The following is a 19,215-nucleotide window of genomic DNA, read 5'->3' on the forward strand; positions in this document are numbered from 1 at the left end:
CCATCTTGCCCTACTGGAAAGTTGGAAGGGAAATGGTGGAGGATATAGGAGAGAGCAGATTGGGGGAGGGAGTATACAGGGAGATCACTATTTTGGGGTTTTGGGTAGAGGAAAGACAGGGAGGGAATTTGTAACTCAAAATCTTGTGGAAATTAATGATTTAAATTAAAAATAAACATAAAATTTAATTTTCAAAATAGAAAAAATACCTTACAGCATATTAATTTTTTTAATTAAAATATACAGTCTCCTACCCTCATAACACAGAGGTGAGGATATAGTAGCTTATTTCTAAGTGATCCTAGCTGTCCAGGGAGAGTTGGGATTCAGATCTTGAACCCAGCACATATGTTATATATGTATACATGTGTGTATATAAAGGGTAATAAATTTCTCCTATTGAAAGGTTAACTACTAATTAAAAAGTTAGCCCTAATTAGGCCTTTATCCTTGCATTAACAAAGTCTCTTCAAATAGGGAGTGAGATTCTTTTATTAGTTACTCATTTGACCTTTGGTAATTCCTTGTTGCTAAAGTTAATACCTAAATTATACTCTTCAACTTTAGCTAGGGAGATATAGAGAAAAATCAAAGCTGAAATAGCCAAAGACAATTGAACTGCCAGTTCTACGTAACTGTCATATATTAGGAATTTAATAAATGTTTGTTCTCTTTCCCTTATTTCAGAGGATTGTTGTGAAGATCAAATGAGATAATATTCTAAAGTACTTAGTACAGTTGTTGACACATAATCGGTACTTAATAAATGCTTGTTTCCTTCTTTCCCTTCTTTTCTCCTTCCCTCCCTCCCTTCCTTCCTTCCTTCCTTCCTCCCTCCCTTCCTTCCTTCCTTCTTTCCTTCCTTCCTCCCTCCCTTCCTCCCTCCCTTCCTCCCTTCCTTCCTCCCTTCCTTCCTCCCTTCCTTCCTCCCTTCCTTCCTTCCTCCCTCCCTTCCTCCCTCCCTCCCTTCCTCCCATTCCTTTCTTCCTCCCTTCCTTCCTCCGTCCCTCCCTCCCTTCCTTCCTTCCTTCCCTCCTTCCCGCCTTCCTTCTGGTCCTTCATTCCCTTCTTCCATCCCACACTCCCTCCATCCCTTCTTTTCTTTTTTTCTTTTCTCTCTCACCTTCTCTCTCCTCTTAGATTAACCACAATATTAATTATAAAATGCACTCAATTCTTGGTGCCTTGCTCAATTAATAAGTACATCCAAATATTCAAGCTATTCTAATGACCTCAATTTTTGTTTGTTAATTAGTTTTGTTTGGTGTGTGTCACTGCTTTCTAGGCTCTTCCTCATCACAGCTTCAATGGAAAGATCTATTTCCTTAGACTGCCTGAATATAAAAAGGTAGAGAAAAAAATAATTGAACTAAAAGGGCTCTTTCCTACACAGTCTTTCCAGATGCATATGCACTTTACAGAGAAACCACTAGAGGAGACAGAGACACTGGCTCCCTGGATTATAATAGGAAGTCAGTAAGTAAGTATACACTGTTGTTAAATCAATACCCAAGGAGTAGTTTCCATTCTAAATCTTAAAAAAATACTAAATACCCACTCTACTCTCCGAAAAACCCAACTTCAGAAGCACAAGAATGGTCAGTGACTGATGCATATTTTTTCCTTCCAAAAACAAAAAAATCTGGAGAGGAAGTTGTGAATGCAAGCTCTCTGTGAGTCAACACTGTGACAGAGTGGTCAATAAAACTACTGATTTCAGTTGCATTAAGAGGGATTGACAAACAGGGAATAAGGAGAAAATAATGCCATTTAGTTTATTCATGTCAGTTAAAATCTAAAGAATTATGCAGGTTTCTGGGTGTGGTGTTTTAGGAAAGAAATTGAAAGACCAAGAGTTATTGGCCATCAAAATTGTGAAGTCCCTTAAGGGAATATGATGTGAAAACTGCTTCAACTCACTGAGTATATTTACCCAAGAAAACATAACAAGCAACGAACATTTATAATGTAAAAACTTAAAACATGTCAAACGGTACTTTAAGTGCTCATGATTCAAAGACAAATGGGAACCAGTTCCAGAAAACAACATATACTCTGGTGAGGGCTTGCTTGTAATTTTATAAGTATATGAACATAGGGGAATTTGGGGAAGGATTGAAAAAGCAATGAGCGATGAGGCATCTCAGAAAAAGTTTCATACATAATATGCTTAGTCAGAATGTGGAAAGAAAATGATTCAAGAAGGGGGTGGGAAAGAATACATCCCAATAATCAGAAAAAAGAAACCAGTGCAAAGGAGTAAAGATGGAAAGGAGATGGAATAAGGAGCAAAAAGTAAACCAGAATGGCTGCACCATAAAGTATATGGAGAAGTATAATTCAAATGTAGACTAGAAAGATAGGTGGCCTTAGTGCATGAAGAGCTTTAAATATCAAATGGAGGAATTTGTATATTAGCCTAAAGATACTAGAATGCCATGAGAAGACTGGAAAAATATGAGAAATGTAAAAATATAAATTAAAAATTTAACTACTGAATGAATGTGTGGTATAATTGAGAATGAGGAACTGAAGATGACAGGATGATGCTGAATTTGTGAATGTAGGCAACTGGAAGAAGGACGATGCTCTCCACTGAAATAGGGAAAGTCAGAAGAAGGGTATGTTACGGAGAGAGGAGAAAAAGTTTTGTTGTGAACATAATAACTTATAAATGTTATGGGACAACCAGTTGATAAGATTCAAAGACAATTTTTAATTTGGTAATGGAACTGATCTTCTTTTAATGTTTAAGATTTACTAGACATCTACTGTTGCCATCTCCAGTTCTGAAATGTTGTTATGGTTTAAATTTAACAACTGTCACATGTTAATGGTGTATGCAGCCCAGTGATCCTGGTTACAAGTAGGTCACTATGTCAATGTAATCCTTAAAAACTCCTACTTCACTCAATATTATCTGGTATTCCACTGTAAGGCTTGCACTCATTTTTTTCCATAAAATACAGATATATTTGGAAATACTGATAATTTCAGCAACATGAAACATGCAAACCTTAGTGCGAATTCACTCACTGAATCCTTTCTAGAAAGTAGGTTTGCATAGAGAGATTAAAAGGGGTTGGACAACATGAGGGTATTGTAGGCTCAGCTTGTAGCAGAAAGCACCCTAGCATGCTCACAGTGGGTGCCAACACAAGTTCTTAGATCTGATTTTCTAAAGGAAAGCAACTCCAAATGGGTTAACAATCTTGCTTTAATCAATCAAACATATCATTTACCTAGTTCAGTGGAAAAAGTCATCACCCTGAACTTCAGAGTATACAGAGGTTACAAGCAGAAATTACAAAAGACAGAGAAACAAACAGATCAAGCAGACAGGCCTCCAACTGTTCAATCATTACATCCATACCTAGTCAATTAGCATAGAGGGAAGTATCAACATCTGGGTTTTTCAAAGCAGAGGGTTCTCAAAGGCTGCCCTGAGTCTCATCTGGTCAAATCACACAACACTTCAGAAAGTGAGCCCCAAAACAAAGCCACACATCAGGATTTATATAGCCCCCTCTGGGGTCAGTGAAAATGTAACAACCCTCTCCACATGCTGCCCAATCAAAAAGTATTTCCTGAAAAACAAGCCTCCCACCACAGGCTCCAGGTACACTTAAGCCTATCAAAGGGCCTAGGGGAAGGGAAGATCTTACACAATACAATCTTAGAAAGATGGCAACAACATAAATGTACATTCACATTACACAGCTTTAAACAATTAGTCAATCAGACAACCACAATTATTCATCAAGCTCTGGTTGTGTCTCGAGAACTTTGCCAAGGACTGGAGACACAAAGAAAAAATACAGTCCCTTGTCAGAAGGTGATTACATTCTAATGGTGAAAACAAAACAAAACATGAAAGCAAGTATGCATAATCTTGTTTATACACCATATATGTGAGATATTCAGTGTAAATGAATTAACTTATGCAGGGATACACTATTAATTGGTGGAAAGGTTTCAGAAAAGGTCTCTTGAATTAGTTTGGATTCTGAGTCTTGAAGGAAATCAGGGAAGTAAGGACATGGAGATGAAGAGGAACGCCATTTTAGGCATGTGGGACAGTCAGTGAAAATGCAGTCAGAAGATGGAGTGTCATGGGCCAATTACATACATTACAAGTATAAGAAAACTGTTTAAGTAGGTGGGGATCAGGTTGGAAAGGACTTTAAAGGAACTTTTCTACTGATTATATGTATACAAATGTGGAATGCATTGTCTTGAAAAGTAATGGGTTCTTTTTCCCTGGAGATCTTCAAGAAAATCCCAGATAACAATTTGCTAGCTGTGTCAAAAAGGACATTTTTTTCTTGTTCAGGAAAGAGTTAAACTATATGGTTATTGAAGTCTGTTCCATCATCTTCTAATTCTGTAAACGTTGATGGAAGGAAAGTCCCCCAAAAGTATGGTCAATAAAAAAGATAGAAAAAGGAAACGAAGCCATTGAGAAAGAATTCTATTTATTTCCCAAGTAGGCAGGGGTCAGCCCCACAGAGAGTACTCTTTGTTCACAATCAGCTTATGTAGTCAGAAACGATGGCCATCCTCCTTGACAGATCCCAGAGAGGGTAGTGATGTCCTCATGACCATCCTTTAATGAAAACAAGATAGGTTCAGTCATGTGTGAATTTCCCTAAAACTCCTTGGAAGCTATTACAATTTGCCACCTGCACCACTTTTGGAGTAATGAGCTCTATAAGTGAACTCCCAGCTATAAACAGAATAACCTCTTGATTATTTGCTTTGATTCAGGTCCTCCTTGCTTAATCTTTATTGTCTTTTCTGACTAAGTACAAATAAGCAATATAAAGAGGTGAGGACATCTCCCTGGAGTTGCCAATTATAATAACTTGTTCTAAGCTTAGATAAGTTTTTAAAAGCTGAATTACTTCATTCTTGGACATTGTGCTAAGTGCCTGGAACCTCAATTGGTGATTTGTTTCCAAAGACTTGACATAATCTTCTTTAAGGCATTGATTGTATCTTCATACTTTCATAAATATTGAATGATGACATCTGCATTTGGCCCAATTTGTCTAAACTTGTTACCTTAGGTGAAAGTACTACAACTTTATCTTTCTATTGTATACCTTAGAACTATTTCTTAAAGACAAAGATATTTATTATGTGCCAAATATTTTGTTTGAAATTTAGAATGTTGCAAAGAAACCAAAGATACTACCCTGTAGTTAAGTTGTTTACAATGCAGGTGAGGAAACTTCCCAGTGAAGGGAATGGTCTGAAAACAAAATAGGGACATTTAGTCAAGTAAAAATAAATATATTTGCGAGTGGTATTTAGCTTAGTTTTTGTCAACTAAAGAAGAGGCCATATACTTAGAGCTAAAAGAGATTTCAGAGGCAATTTATCCCAATGCTCTCATTTTATTTTTTTTTCCAAAGGCAGAATTTAAGGTCTTTATTTCAAAATCTGAGTTATGTTTGGCCCCTTTACCAAGTGTCAGTGGTCACCTGCCACACCAGTGCCAAGTTGTCTGTGTATCCAGCAAAAAGAGTCTGTCCATCAGCAGACTAGGCTAAGGAAGTACATGGGGAGGCTTAGCCTTGCTGCTGGTGCTAATCACTTCTTGCTTAAGCTCATCCACAATGATTTTGCCCTCTAGGCCCCAGATCTTGATGCTGGCCCCTGTGGCAGCACAGAGCCAGTAGCTACTGGGGCTGAAGCAGAGGGCATTAATCATGTCACCACCATCCAGAGTATACAGGTGCTTACCCTCATTGAGATCCCACAGCATGGCCTGACCATGCTTGCCTCCAGAGGTGCAAAGAAAGTCATCAGGAGAAACTGTAACTGTGGTTAGGTAGCCCATGTGGCCAATATGATTTCTCTTCAGTTATGTTGGCCAAGTTCCAAACCTTGACCAGCTTGTCCCAGACACAGGAGACAATGATGGGGTTGCTGCTATTGGGTGAAAAATGGACACCGCGCACCCACTCTAAGTGGCTCTCATCCTACATAGTGTGTTTACAGACACCCAGGGTGTTCCACAGCTTGATAGTCTTATCCCGGGAACCAGAGACAATCTGACGGTTGTCTGAAGAGAAGGCTACATTCAGCACATCCTTGGTGTGACCAACAGAGTGCCTGGTGGTCCTGCCAGTTGTGAGATCCCACAGTCTTAGTGTGCCATCCCAGGAGGCTGAGAGTGCAAACTGGACATCAGAGGAAATGACTACATCACTAACAAAATGGGAGTGACCCCTGAGGGCTTGCTGGGGGATCCTATAGTTTGTCTCATCTCTGGTAAGCTTCCACATGATAATGTTCTTATCTAGGGAGGCTGACAGGATCATGCTGGGGAACTGGGGAGTCATGGCAGACATTGTGGCCTTTAATGGTACCCTGAAGGGTCATCTGTTCAGTCAAGGTGACAAGACTTTGCTGGATTGCTCCAGCAGGAAGGATGGATCCAGATTGCATGGAGAGAGACCAGCTGGTGCTCCCTCATGCCAGCTGCCCAGCAAGAAAAGAGGCAATGGTCTCATTTTAAAGACAAGGAAACAGATGATACAGAATTGATATGCTTTGTCTACAGTCACATGAGTAGTGTCATCAATAGGATTTTAATCCAGGCCTTTGCAAATTTGTCAGGGTAAAATATTTTTCCCCTGAAACCAAGTTGGTAAGGAACATCTCTGAACTGTATGAAGTTGTTTGTTGGAAAAGATTCCATCATTATATTTATGATAAATATTCTTCCAGCTTGTGCATAATTATGTAAACTTGTCTAACTTTCAAAAATTCAAATTTCAACAAATATAGTAGCATTTTTCTTTGAGTGTAGCAGCAACAACAGCAGCAGCAGCAGCAGTAGTACTAATAGTAGTAGTAGTAGTAGTAGTAGTAGTAGTAGTAGTAGTAGTAGTAGTAGTAGTAGTAGTAGTAGTAGTAACTAGCATTTACATAGAGCTGTAAGTTTTATGGTGACCTTTTGTAGTAACTGTTATTATTATTCTCATTTTACAAATGAGGAAACTGAGGTTCATTGGGGTCAAATAATTTTCCCTAGGTCATAGGAAGAATAGGAGGTATGGTATGTATATAGTTGTTGTTTTTTACATTCAAAGTTTAGCACTCTAGACATTATATCACCTACCTCTATGCATTGTCTGCACATTGGTAATCTAGTTCCAGAATATATGGTGCCCATAAATAATAATCTTTTATTCACTGGTTTTATGTAGGAGCAAAGCTATGGAAGGTTGAATAAGACCCTACTCTGCTTCTATCTCAGTGTGAAAGAGTAAAATAAGAAATTGTAAGTGAGGAAAAGGGGAAGCCATAGAAATTATATCTGGTAGGTTTAGCTCTTTTCTCCATAATACTAGATGATATTACAGAGATAAATTATTTGAATACAACTAAAAACACTTTTTGCCCAAATAAAGATAGATCTAAATAATTAGAGGAACATAAATTGATTGTGGTTAGACCAAGCCAATATAACTAAAATGAAATATTGCCTAAATTATTTCATTTATTCAGTCCAATGTAAAAAAAGCACAAAAATACAACTTCCCAAGACTTCTTTATAGAGCTAGAAAGCACAATAATAAAATTCATGTGGAAGAATATATATTGAGAATCACAAAAAAACAAAAGTAAAGCAAGCAGGAAGGGGTCCTAGTAGTAGCAGATCTCAATGACCATCCAGTTCAAACATGTGACTTTCAAATGGGAAAGCAAGTTTTCCAAAGCCTAACAATCCAGAGTGATAGTTAATGCAGGTATTATGATTCCAGTTTCATAAATGAGGAATTAAATACCAGGAAGTAAAATGACTGCTCCAAGGTTACAGAGAAATTGTAAATCCACGACTTCTGTCTGTATATCCAGTGTTCTTTCTATTACAATGCTTAGTTTCCCTGCGATTAGCATGTTTATTTTACACTAATATATTCGGATTGAGGGGTATGATTGAGCACATTATTATACATATAGAAATAACCTGAGCTGATAGGCATAATTTATGATGAAAACATTTTAAGTTCTAAATTATTAAATTATTGTGCTTTTCCTGTTATTTGTGATAATGAAATTGGATTTTTTTAATATCCATTGTTGTTTTGTCTCAAATGTGACCGTGTGGAAATTTGGAGATGTGTTCAGGTTGGACTATGAACTCTGGTGTGTGGCAAAGCCAGAGATTTTAATCCAGACCACTCAGTCAAAATAATAAAACCTAGAATAGGAGAAAATAAAGTGAGTAAACTGGCTTCAGGGAATAAAAATACACCTGACTTTCAAGATAGAACAATTGAAAACAACTGAGAAAAAAGAATTAGGGATGGTCACTTTTCAGGATATTTGAAAAAGGTGGCCTCCAAATCACTTTTAGCTCTGAGATTCTGTAATTCTGATATTCTTTTGGTATGATAAATCATTGAAAAGCAAGACATGTCTCAAGCAACAAGCATTTTATAGCTTTTATACTGTACCAGATGTAAAGATTTTCTTATTTAGACTATGTTCAGTTAAGAGCCGAGTAAGGGAAAATATGGATGATATAGAGATGGTGAATAATGATGGTAATGTTGACATCTTTTGCTATGAATGAGCCTCAGAAGATGGATTTTTTCTTCTTGGACCACTTAAGCTTGAGATTTAAGATAAATTAATTTGCTATGTACATTTTGTAGGGGAATCTTATAACCCTTCTATCAGATCAAAGGTAAATAAATCAGTTATGAACAAGTGAGTGAATGTTGAAACATGCATCCAGATGGAGCACTTTGTCCATCAAAAAGAAAAAAAAAAGATAATCAGCACTTTGCTTATCAACAGAGGTTTAATTATGCTACTTAATCTAGGAGGTGAAAATGAGGGAGTAAGGTCTTATGCTGAATTAAAATTGATCGACTACAGAAAATGTCCTTGAATTGAAGAAAAGAAATTATTTGACCTTTGAAGCCATCAGACTAATAAATTTTCCTTTAAAAAAAAATACTGTTTTCTCTCAAGGAAGTTTGATTGATCACTCTTAAGCACTCTGTCAGCAAAACATTATAATTTTCCAATAATTTGGACATGCCTCATCCAAAGACAAAGATTGTTCAGAGAGAGATAGGGAAAAGTTATTTGCAACCTCAGGTGAAGGCAAGGAATAATTTCTAATTTATATGCAAAACAACAATTTAGAAAACACATCACAATACTTACCACCCATTCCTTCTAGCTCAATTAGTTTCTTAAAAAAATCAACACACATGCAAACAAGATTGACTTAGAAGAAACCCTATCTTTGGCACAATGATATTACTTCCTAATGGAGTCAACTATTTAGCTGTATGAGGTGCCTGGCAGGCTTGAAATAACACATAAGAGGCATGATATTTCTGGCAGAATGGAATAAATTATGGATCTTTCAGGATATAACCAGAGTCACATTATTAAAAGATTATCTGGGACTGATTCCCAAAGACTCACAATAAATAGTGCCAAACATGATATCCAAGTATGCTAGAGTATTGACATTTAGTGATCTCATTGATCTAATTTTATTTTGAATTATTTTGAAAGGTGAGAGTATGGGGGTGTGCGTGTTTGTATGTGGGGGGGTGAGTAAACAATAAATAATATTTCTGATATGTTAATTACTCTCCCAAAGCCTGAGGGACTCCATCTTCCTTACTTATTGCTTCTTATGGATAAATACAGACTTGGACCTACACGTAAAATCACGTTTTTACATACACACCTTATGGGTTCAATGATTTAAATTAAAAGTAAACATGGACTAGATCAAAAATATGCCACATGCAATAAATGAATAATCATAACTTGAAAGACAAAGCAAAACATTCTTTTGGTCTGTTTTCTTTTGAAACATGGCTAATACGGAAATGTTTTTCATGACTGCACATGTACAATATTTATCAGTGTTTTGCTACTCAAGGAGGGGCAGGGAAGCAAGATAGAGAATTTGGAAATCAAGATTTAAAAAATAACAAATGTTAAAAATTGTTTTTACATGTAATTGAGAAAAATAAAATAAAAATGTAGAAAAAAATCTCTAATAATCTCTAAAAACCTTCTAATAATCAGCAGCATAAAACAGAGATTTATAGGGTTTTCAGGGAGGTTAACCTCGTCTGGTGTGAGGGCTGGCTGAGCCCTTCCCAGGGATGCTAATCCACATTTGGTGTCTGCTTTTTACCCAACTCTGACCTTTGTCTCCAAGAAGCTAAGCCACTTTCCAGTAAAACTGTCTTGGCTAATGTACATATAGAAACTATGTCTGATTGCATGCCATCTTGAGAAGAGGCAAGGAGGGAGTGGAGGGAGGTGGAAATTCAGAATTCAAAATCTTATTAAAATCTTATAAAAGCAAATGTTGAAAACTAAAAATAAATATATAAATTTATATGGCACTGTCACACCCAGTGCTCCTCACTCCAGGACCACCAGCAAAGACTGTGACCCAGATTCCAGCAGGGGAAAGCAAGAGAATCCTGCCTCACTGCCAGCAGAGAGATTTCTGCAAATGTCCTCTGGACTTTCACTTGGTCCCCCATGATCTGTAAGCCTGGAGCTGGAAGAAGCAGCAATGGCAGCCACAGTCACCTCTGCCACCTCAGGGGCAGGGGCTGGACTGCACTCTTCTCTTACCCAGGACCAACAGTTTACCCCACTGACCTTTAACTTTCTCTTTGGTGTTTATGCATTGAGAAGTCTGGAAACCACCACAGATGCCAGCGATTCACTGTCCTGATGTCTGCTCCAGCCAGTCTGTACCACTGGTTTGGCCCACGCAGCTCACATGAGACTGTGTTGAATATGAAAGGATGATATCTAATAAAATAAAATTAAAAAGTGCAAGAGTCATATATTGGGAAGAGAAAGGGAGAGAGAGAATAGGGTAAAATTTCTCACATAAAAGAGGCAAGAGAAAACGGTTACAATAGAGGGAAAGAGCAGAAAGGTGAAAGAGAATGAGTCAACCTTACTCTCATTGGATTTGTCTTAAGGAGGGGATAACATACACACTCAATTGGGTATCTTACCCTACAGGAAAGTAGGGGGGAAGGGGATGAGAGGGGGGATGATAAAAGGTAGGGCAGATTGGGGGAGAAGGTAGTTAGAAGCAAACACTTTTGAAAAGGGACAGAGTCAAAGGAGAAAATAGAGTAAGTGGGGGGAGGGATAGGATGGAGGGAAATATAGGTAGTTTTTCACAGTATAACTGCTATGGAAATGTTTTGTATATCTACACATGTACAACCTATATTAAATTGCTTGTTTTCCCAGTGGAGGTGGGTGAGGAGGGAAAAAGAAAAAATCTGGAAATCAAAGTTTTAAAAGCAAATATTAAAAATTGTTTTTTACATGCAACAAGGAAATAAGATATGCAGGCAATGGGGTATAGAAATCCATCTTACTACAAGAAAGTAAGGGGTGGAGCAATGGGGAATGACATAACAGATAACAGATTAGGTGAAGGGGTATTCAGAATGCATGTTATCTTGGGGTGGGGGTTAGGGGAGAGACGGGGAGAAAACTTGTAAGTCAAAATCTTGTGGAAGTGAATGTTGAAAATGTGTATATATACATACATATATATATATATATATTTAAAAGACTTAAATCTTCTGAACAAAACAATGATCTAAGACAATTCAAAAATCATACAAAATGCAATCCACATCCAGAAAAAGAAATATGGAGTCTAAATTTAGATGGAAACATTTTTTTTCTTTTTCTCTTGCATTTTCTTTCTCATGGTTTTTCCCTTGGTTCCAATTCTTATTTACAACATGAATAATGTTTAATGTCATATGTTTAATATGGTCATACATGTAGAATCTATATCTGATTGCATACCATCTTGGGAAGAGGCAAGGAGGGAGTTGAGGGAGGTGGAAATTTAGAATTCAAAATCTTATAAAAGCAAATGTGGAAAACTAAAAATAAATAAATTGTTAAGAAACAATGATGATTGATGATGATTGTGGTGAAGATAATGGTAAAATCTGCTAGGCCTTTTAATGAAATAACATGCTCTCAAAGCCTGATTTCTTCCCTATTCCCTAATTGTACATGATCTCCAAGTTTTGGTTCCCCAATCTCTGTTGGCAGGAAATTAAGGTGAATCATCAAATAATGTCATCATCCACTTTCCACCTGCACATTCGCTTGCTTTCAGCTTTAGGCAGCAAGATGCTCCTCCAAGCCTTAGCTAATAACTTCAAATGCCATCATCATGGGACGAGCTTAGCTTTGGATAGTCAACACTTTCCCATAAGCCTAAAATTCCTCTCCCCTGTGATTAGAGGGCTACAGGGTGGAGAACTAAACTTTTTTCCAAATTTTCCTTTATAAAGGGCAACATTTTGGACTTTACAGATCACTCCATTTTCCAGGTTTCCCCTGATGCTTCCCTTTCAATTTTCTTTGGTCTGTCACTTTCCATTATATTGCTCTTTGAGGGTAGGAACTTCCTTTTCCTTATTTATATCACCAGTCATTAGCACAATTCTTGGCAAATATAGTCACTTAATAGACATTTATTGAGTTGAAAACTAAGACTAAATTTGTCCTCTATACATATAGATAGAGACCTGATCAAAAAAAGTTAACATATGCAAAGCTCTTTTCAAAACTTAAAAACAGCAACTATATAAATGTTTGATATTATTTTGACCTATTCTCTTTCAAATCTGAGGAATATCTTGCCAGAAAATTCAGATCATAGGATTGTAGAGATGAAATAGTTCTTAGATAGCACTCTGTCTATTGCTTTGTCTTGTAGGTAAGGGATATTAAACTTGAAGCTGTTACTTGAATTCTCTAAGGTAACATCTTTAGTGATGGATTTAGATCTCTTATGTCTCCAAATTATATTGCTTGCCTTCTGGAAGACTGTGAGGTCTAGAGAAAGAGTGCTAGATTAGCCTGAAGAGAAGCCAGGATTTGAATCCAATTCCTTTTTTTTCATTTTAGTTTTAATATATGTAATAAAACAAGCACTTCTATAACATAGTACAATAAAAAAAAATGATTGTACAATTTGTTATGCACAACTGGATACTTACTAATTGTTTGAAATTAAACACATGATTTAACCCATTAAAATACAGTTCACTTATTTATAAAATGAACATACACATGTATATATATATATATATATATATATATATATATTTCATCATCTACCTCCTAGCTTGTTCATGTATATAAAATTACTTACAAACCTTAGACCACTTATGTTGGTTCTTACCATTGAGAAGTAACATAGTATAATGAATAGAGTGGTATGCTTGGAGACCTAGCTTTGAGTCCTTCTTTTGAAAATTACTAGCTATGTTACTATGGAATATTCAATTAATCCCAATGTGTTCCAACTTTGTCCTCTATAAAGAGGTAAAAATAACACCAAGTTTATAGATGTGTCATGGATTTGTTGAGAAGTTCACATAAAATGCAAATGTCATATAAATAACAAATTTCAATATCATCATAATCATTATTTTCTTCAATGGGATTTATATAGAAACAGTTTTGGAATCAATCAGTAAGAAGCTATTATTATTTTATGTTTAATGGTCTATGAATTATTGCATAGGTAGATAAAAGTACTGCTTATTTTACTTGACTAGAAATAAGGTGTACCTTATCCTCTGTAGTTTCCCTGAGAGTATGCCTGGTATAACTTCAATTCCAAAATATTTTATGGAGATGAAATGCCCTTTGCCAAGTTCTCACCAGATTTTTATTGTCTCAACTAGGTATCCATTGTCTTGAAGTTTTTGTTCCATGTTGCTTAGAAATTGTGAATATTTGGGATAGTGGCATCCAATTAAAATATTAAGAGTTTTTAGCATATAAATATTATATCCTAGTGATTGTGGACAGAAGTTCATTCTCTGATAATGGAATGTTTCCCTTCTAGACTAATGTTTATATATTTTTTTGGTATTCCAAAGCCTGTATTTGTAATTTAGGAATTGGTCATTTTTAGTCCATGGAAGATAGTGAACTTCAGACATTTAATTCTACCAACCAGTTTATGTCTTGAGAGGTATTCAATAGCTTTGCTATATTTTTATGGCCTGCAGAGTTGTTCTGTACTCTGTCTTCTATTTCCTTGTATGATCTACAGAGAAAACTAAATCTCTTCTCCTTAAATACAAGTCTTCTGTAGGTTTTTTTTTCCTGTAGTATCTGTTTACAATAAACTATTCTTGAATTTTAACCATAATAAAACCTCTAATGTCCATAAATAAATTTCAATGACTTGGTCATGTGTTTCGTGTTTCTTTTTCAACATACTGTTGACTGAGATATGTGACTCTTTAATTCCACTGAAGTAAGGAATCCACAAGCATTTTTCAATTTCAATCTATTTTCTAGCCAATACACTAAGCAATACAAGGATTACATTCCTCACTTGAACCAGCTGTTATTCATGTGCAACGTGTATATGCACAATACATGCACATATACATAGGTGTATGTTTTGATATGTGCATATGTATGCATGTATATATACATGTTTTATATGCATGTATGTATATTCTTTTTTTTTTTAAAGCAATAGGGGTTAAGTAACTTGCTCAAGGTTTCACTGCCAGTTATTTCTGGGTGTGGTGCTGAGTGTCTGAGCCCGGGATTCGACCTCCAGTTCAATCCCAACAATGGAGCCGATGCTCCTACTTGATGAGCCACCTGGCCACCCCTATGCAATTGGGGTTAAGTAACTTGCTAAAGGTTACATGGCCAGGTGTTTCTGGGTGGGTGCTAAGTGGCTAAGCCCGGGATTCGATCTCCAGGTCATCCTGACACTGGAGCCAGTGCTCTTATTCGCCGTGCTACCTGGCCGCCCCATGTATGTATATTCTTGCTTTAATTACTCTCTCTAGTAGACACTATAGAAATGTTTATTGTTTCTTGAGAGCAAAGATGCCAAAGTTAAGATTAAGAAAAGAAGTTTATGCTGAAACTTTGTAGATCAATTGAGAAATCTCTGACTATGATGCGTTGTTCCTTCTGGAGTCAAGCAGAAGGCATGCCTATGAATGTTTTATAAAGATAGTGTGGAGACAAGAACAAGGGAGATCTTATCAAAATTTTTTTCCCACAAGACTGGTATAATGTTATAAATAAACTTTGTCAAGAGAATTTTTCAGGAGCTGGCATTTTGGAAAGATTGTTTCCTAAGATTATTAAAAGAGGAAAAGGGGAAAAAAAGAACTAATCTTATTATGATAAAGTTTATATCTTAATATAGCAAATTTGTATATAAAAGAAATATAAAGAAGATTCTTAAGAAAATTGTCAATGTCTAGATGGAACTAAAAGAAATCATAAAGATCTTAAAAGTGCCAAAGTCATCTACTCTGATATTGAGGTACTGACATGACTCTGAATGTGATCCTTCTTATGACCAAACATCACCCTAATCATTCCATAGGCATTCTAGTCATGGGGAACAACCAAGGCCCAGGGGCAGAAATGGGATGTAATGGAATGGCATGTATGGCAAAAATCAAAGATACTACCATGACTGATTTGGAGAGTGGAAGGAAGAGAATAAATATAAAAATTTTGGAAAGGTAGGATGGGTCATGCTTGTGATGACGTCCGGAAGATAAGCTTATATTTCTTATAACAACTATTACTATTTCTAGCACTCAGTAGACCTTGGTTGACTGTTAATAGGTGTGTCTGTGTATGTGTGTGTGCTTGTTTATGTATATGTATATATAAATATATGTGTGTTCACATATATATGTGTGTTTACATATACAGTAATATTTACATGCATATATATAAATGCAGGTGGTTAGGTTTATTAATATATATGTTTGGGCTATATACATTTTATGTATATATCTATATCTATCAATCTATTAATATGTTAATGTGTTAAAGTGTATATATGGTATGTCATATATTGACCTACAATTCTATATGTGTATGTGTATATATATATATCTTATAAACAACTATACACATTATACATACAAACATGTACATGCATATAAACATACATCATGTGTGTATGTGCTGTACATGCAGGTCAGTAGATAGAAAACCAGATCAGAAGTCAAGAAGACTAATCTACTTGATTTCAAATCTGGCCTAATATACTTATTAGCTATGTAACCTTGGCCAAGTTTCTTAACCCTGTTTACCTCAGTTTCCTTGCTTATAAAATAAACTTGAGAAGAAAATGACAAACTACTCTAGCATCTTTGCCAAGAAGACTCCAAATGGGGTTATAAAGAGACAGACATGAATAACAAGAGAAAAGACTGAATAACAATAAATATTGCATGCCGACTATAAACATAAATGTAAAGTGTGTGTTTGTGTGTGTTCTATCCATCATAGAAAAGACACAAAGGCCACTCGTAGTTGAAATTACATTTAGAATTCCATTCCAAAGTACTTCATTACTTCAATCTGCTTCACCCTTCTTTCTGATAGCCCTTGACAGACCAATTTTCTTTATAGACCACTTTGATCCATGCAAAGCCTTCTTCCCAAGCAAGTTTTGCTCAAGACATATCACAATTCTTATGCCACTTACTATGGTACCAACTGGGAATGATAATCAATACAAATTCTAAGGCATGTCTCTGTATGTATGTGAGCTTATACATATGGATTCCTTTTTGGAAATTTTGCAAACATCTGGTTTATTATTTGTCTAAATGCTATTCCATTTTTTAAATGTCATGATTGGACGTTGAGGACAGAATTAAGATGTGAAACAGAGAAATAAAATTTTCTCTATCTCTTATGCATTCAATATATATTTATAGTCTTCAAATATTCCCAGGTCTTGTGATTTTAACTTCAATATTTAAGGTTAGTTCAATAAAAATAGATATTTCTTATTTACAATACCTGTGAAACCCACTGTGTGTTTTGAAATAACAATCATCCAGTGGACATAATTGCCTCTTAGCAAAGGCATTTATTAAGATGTCATAGAAAACATTAGTTACATAAATATCACTCCCCCTTAAAGCTTAGGCTCATTATCCCACCAACACAAGAGCATTCATGGGAAGAATGAGCTTAAAATAAGAGGGCAAAGGTAGTAAGGCACCTGCATGGAATGCCCACATGGCAAAAGCAATCCCCAGTGTCTAATATTTCAGTGATTTGAAATCCTTTCTCTTTATAGTATCCTCTATCTTCCCTCATTGTAGTGTCCTTCCTGAATGAGTTTTCCAGCTGAGCTCCCAATTTCTATTTCTTCCAATGTTCCAAGTCTCTTCTCTACTTCTAAGGATCAATTTTCTTGAAGTTGTTTTGACCCTGGAGTGACTTTCTCTTTCTACCTTATCTGTCTAACCTCTGTTCAATTATGAATGCACTGTCTCATACAAATTCAGTTCCTCCTTTAAAAAATCTACATGGTTGATGGGAAAGATATAGAAAAGATTTTCTGTACCATCTACAGGTTGCTAGCATTTAGTATCCTCTCACTCTCCAATTCCAAATTCTTCTCTCTATTCATGATTGGGAGGGTAGGACAAATAAATCCTTCCCTCTTTTGAATTCAAGACATTTTTCTCCCACAAATATGCCATGTTTTGAGTGTCTCATCCTTATCAAGACTATATTATTTAAACCCCCAAAGCCATAAATACTTTGCTTGCCCACCTAATACCATTCTTTCTTCCTTGAACCAGAGAGGTAATAGAAATTGATAAAATAACTGAGCAGAGATGTATCTCATTTACTCATTCAAAGCTCATCATGAATGGCATAGCGGACTAGATATATTCTTTGATGTTCATGTCCTTTAAAACTTCTCCAAAATAGAAATTATTAACAAAAAAATAAATTATTTTAAGTGGATTCTATGATCCAGGACATGCAGAATCCAAAGAAAGATTTTTTAAAGTCCCTCAAAATACAAGAACAGATGCTCACCGATCTTAAGCTCACTCAGTACCTCTCCCCCATCTTCTGCTATCTCTATCAAGGTTGCATTAGTGTACCCAAATACCCAACACAGGCTTATATAAAAACCCACACTTTCACCAGAGGACTCCCTCCATCTTTGCAGCTCCATAGAGTCCCTGTACCTCTGTTGTAGAAATTTTCTCAGGACTCAAAAGCTATAGGCCTTTGGGAGAAAAAAAAAAGACTTCCAGGACCTACAATTCATAAGCATCAGTGCCAGATAAAGCAATCTATGAACTTTCAGTGTTAGGAGAGAGGACTGAGAAACAGAGGGAGTGGTCAACAAACAGAGGTCAACACAGCAGGATTTCATGTATGTGAGGAACTGTGCAGCACTCCTTAGAAGATTACTCTAAAAAGTATTTTCTGTGATGAATTGAGAAGTATAGAGAGATCTGTATGAACTGATGCAGAATAAAGTCAGGAGAGCCAAGAAAACAATAAATATGCACCTATAACAAGTTAATGGCAATAAAAATGGCAGACCAAAAATAACTAAAATATATATAACAAATATAATAAAATAACAAATCTAAATGAGACAAATGAAGGAATATGAGAAGATACCCCCAAACTACCACTTTGTGAAAATTGGAGATTCACAGGTGTTGCAATGCTCATATTTTCAATGTATCAACCAGGTATGCTATTTTTTTTTCTCTTTTCCTTCTCCAACTACAGTATTTGTCATATTGGATTACCCTTTTTTTAGGCAGAGGACATTGGATTTATGGGATATTATGATCATATAAGAAGTAGAAAATGTATTTTTTAATTAAACCCTGTCTTATGTGACTATGTTCTATACATCAAATTGAGAAGGGATTTAAAAAAATAACTTTTCTTTACAAAGCAAAAAAAACACACCTTGGGAAACAGAGATAGCTCTATTGAAGTCCAAAACTTATGAAGCTCCCACGTGCATTATTATGCAATTCGTCTTCTGGTGTTCAGCTGATGTGCCAAGAATAGGGTAACTATCTGGAATCAATCTTCCTTCCCTTCAAGTGTTCTCTTTTTGATGGCATAGTTTATTAGATTATTAATGATGTAAATATTTGTTTGCTTATTTATATTCTTTTTCATTAAACAGTAGCAAGGGTTCCTTCATATATTTCCCTGTCATTCCATGGGGTAAGGGAGTTGCCTCCACTTGTAGTGATGAGCCAATAATTGCATAGCCTTTAAAGTCTTCTATATCATTCCCTGGTGTGGGAGGCATGTCACTGAAACATGCTTTCTCTTGTTGAGGGAAAG

General features: G+C 36.0%; 1 pseudogene; it reads right to left on the reverse strand.

The window, feature by feature from the left end:
* Positions 1-5,465: 5,465 nt before the first annotated feature.
* Positions 5,466-6,500, reverse strand: LOC138145927 (small ribosomal subunit protein RACK1-like; annotated as a pseudogene).
* Positions 6,501-19,215: the final 12,715 nt, after the last annotated feature.

The sequence above is a fragment of the Petaurus breviceps genome, unplaced genomic scaffold (assembly GCF_028583685.1).
Source record: "Petaurus breviceps papuanus isolate PSGF00001 unplaced genomic scaffold, PetGlider_PUasm1.0 139, whole genome shotgun sequence".
NCBI lineage: Eukaryota > Metazoa > Chordata > Mammalia > Diprotodontia > Petauridae > Petaurus > Petaurus breviceps.